The sequence below is a fragment of the Ischnura elegans genome (assembly GCF_921293095.1).
Source record: "Ischnura elegans chromosome 13 unlocalized genomic scaffold, ioIscEleg1.1 SUPER_13_unloc_4, whole genome shotgun sequence".
Classification (NCBI taxonomy): Eukaryota; Metazoa; Arthropoda; class Insecta; order Odonata; family Coenagrionidae; genus Ischnura; species Ischnura elegans.
This window is the reverse complement of record NW_025791660.1, coordinates 4,275,570-4,278,961: the sequence shown is the minus strand read 5'-3', so window position 1 is coordinate 4,278,961 and position 3,392 is coordinate 4,275,570.

The following is a 3,392-nucleotide window of genomic DNA, read 5'->3' as shown; positions in this document are numbered from 1 at the left end:
CGTTTCAACACTTGTTCACAGCTGCATGTTGTAAAACGTTTTAAGTGACAATGGGGAAAGCAAGGCAGAAGAGAAGATCGAAGGATTCGTGGAAGACGCAGCTCGCCAAGCGTGAAAGAACCCCTCTAATACGACCCTGCCGCAAGGTCCCGATTCCGCATGGTGGTATGAGAAAGACTTTTGGACTATTCTTTCGGTTCGAGGCGAAAATTTAAGCCTTCTAGAATACACTTACTCTATCGTTTAGAGCTCTCTTCATATGTCGTACTTTATCATTAACTTGACATTTTCATAAAAATAACATAGCACATGTACTATCATCGATCCGACAAAGTAACATTAATTAATCTTACAATTAGAATTGATACAACATAGAAAATTATTCTTGAGACTTAGTGCCTCAAACTTTTATCAAAGGTGTTGAAATGCATGGCTTTTATATAAATTTAAATATCTTTCTACCATAAAAAAATTTTAGTCAAACATAAATGAATAATTTATTGATCCTTGAAAATAAAGTCGAGTAAATTACTAGAACATTTAGAATTTAGGTCACAGACTTAATTGAATATTACTATATTATTTTTACATTATGAGGCAATTACTTCATTTCAAACATGCAGTTATCATTGTATTAAGAATTATTTACCTATATGACTTATGAACACTAATTAATTACACAACTATGACCTAACACTGTGTTTTTAAATTAGAGAAAATGCGAATCTATTGAAAGTCTTTTTGCAATGAATGCAAGAATAGGGTTTTTCCAATGTACACGCATGTGTAAGAAAAGGGTTCATTTGGCAGTATGACACTTTTTACATTCACTGCATGAATAAAGCTTCTCCTCTGCATGAATCCTCATGTGACAGACAGTGCCAATACCTGCAAAAAAACATGAAAACCTGGAAGAAATTGAATTTCATTGTGTAGCTAGAGTGGCAACCCTATAATCTCCTTTAAATCACGGGTCGAAAGTCATAGTTTTGCATTTAATTTGTCTAAAGAATGCATTCATTGATGCGAATCAATCCAGAAAATAAAATAATATTAAAGAAAGAAAAAAAACAGTATTCAAAATGAAATAAAGGAAAGGGATTATTGAATTAGCAAAAGAAAGATAATTACTGTATATTTTTGTAATGTATGATTCTGCATTTTGACAAAAGTTGTTATTCAATTCATTTTATAAGTTTCATTCCCATGCAAACTACACTACAGACATCAACAGCATGTATGCGCAGAGTCACTTTTATGTTAACTTTTAGTCTTACTGGTTTAGGTGAGAATGGACTCGCCACTACAGTTTTTATGTCCTGCCTGCCTGCAGCGTGATCATTCAATGAGATGGGAAGACTTGTCACCTTTAACCTGAAGACAAATGCAGGATGGGCATTGAAATTGTGGTCAATTAAAAACGAGAAACACGCTGGTGAACCCAGAATTAGGCAGTCATCACAAGAATTATTTTCACCGCTTTGGGCAAAATATAACGTGTTAGCGCGTGTAAGAGGCACAACTTTTTTCCCAGAAATTTCATCCAAAAATGGGGGTGCGTCTCTTGCACAAACTTCTTATCTTCCCCCCTCCCCTTCACCGGTCGCAAGCCCAAAGGGAACAGAGTGGCCTTGGTTTTCAACGTGTATCGGTCACCTGAAACCCTAGTTCAAAAACAAGCGACAGGCAGGGGAGTTTCTCCCTTAGTGACGTATTTTTAAAATGCTCCTGTTTGCTTTTCTTACTCCTTAGCATAGCGCCATCACGTCCGTACCTCAGAGGTATGCATGGAAAAGATTGCACTGGGTTTTTTTCTCTGGTGGGCACACTTAATTTACTGCCACCAGTGGGCACCCTGTGGCATTTTTACTGCAAATGGTAATCACATATCAAACGCAAAGAGAAACAGGGGGAAACTCATAGTTTTGAAGGACAATACCTGGTTATTAGTCAACATCTGCCTTGCCAAGTAATAACCATTACGCTAAGGCCCTGATTTTTCAAAAATCATCTCCAGGAGCTATCATGAGGATAATTATAACTAAAAATTATATTGGTGTAAACAGCTGCAGTTTAAAAAAATTCGAGCTAGTGTGTACATTGTTGGACTAAATGGCAGATAGCAGAAATTGGAAATGCTTATGAGTGAAGAGCACTGAAGGATAGGTTGAGGGGAAGGAGCAAGCTCCGTCTTTCAAGCAATGAGGCTACGAGCAAAGTAGCAACATGTCCGATCTTGCATGTTACGTCAAGTTCAAAGTCAAGGGGCGAAGGATTTGATATATGCAGTTTGTGTTAGCTGAAGTTTCCAGTAGGTATGGTCTTGTTTGAATGCACTCATGCTACGCTTCTTTCTTATGAAATGGTACTGTTTAGACTAAGTTGAATATTAGTAGCCTTGTTGGAACTATAAATCTTTGGGTCAATAGATTTGAGAAAACTTAAATGATATCAAATATGTGTCATGTTAGATCTCATTCTTTTTTGATCCACATGCATGACATGCAATCATTAAATTGCTGAAAGCTAACGAGATATCTTCGAGCATAGTAAGTGACTCACATTTGGCCTCCAGAAACTGGGAAAATTAAACCTGGTAGACCAAATAAGGTCAGTTGGTGAGTTGGGGTGGGGATGAAACACGTTTCCATTGTACCCATGTAACTTGATCTTTTCCTTTGAGGCAAGTGATTTATGGTCTGCGGGGTCTCGGAAAGGAAAAAAAAACTGCAGGGGCATTGGCTGATGGAGGGGTGAGAGTGAATTTGAGAAATCTACTATGTGGTTATTATCCCATGGTGCTTAGATTCCCTAGATTGTCGTTCTATCTCTTGGAAAGGTTCATGCTATGTGCCTGTCGTGTTTTGCTTTAAAAATTTCCACGGCTGCAATTCTATTGCAATATTCCTATGAGAGCTTTTAATCAATATTGTTCTTGAGTAGGACAAACATCATAGTCCGACAGCATATGTGAATAGGGGATTGAAATTCATTCCAACACACTAATGGGACGTTGTATTCACAAAAGCGTTGATTTAACATTTCAGATTCCATTTTTACGATGAATTTCGATCAGAGGTATCAGATCTGACCATCACTAGTAATCATCATAAGGTCAAGACAACAAATGAATACCTACTTATCTCCGAGCGCCGTACATACTATGTAAATTTAGCTTAAAAATGCCACATAATCTGTTAGTTTTGACAGAGGAAATTTTGATAACTGTCGAAAGTCCAGGCATATGTCTGGTCTCTTGCATATGTGCGGCTCTGAGATGCACTTCTATGGTAACATGGAAGTCTTTAGGGACTACAACTTGTATTTGGTATTTCTGAATGTCTTAGGAGCATGAATTTCCCTTGATGGAAACTAGAATTTTTGATGTGGTA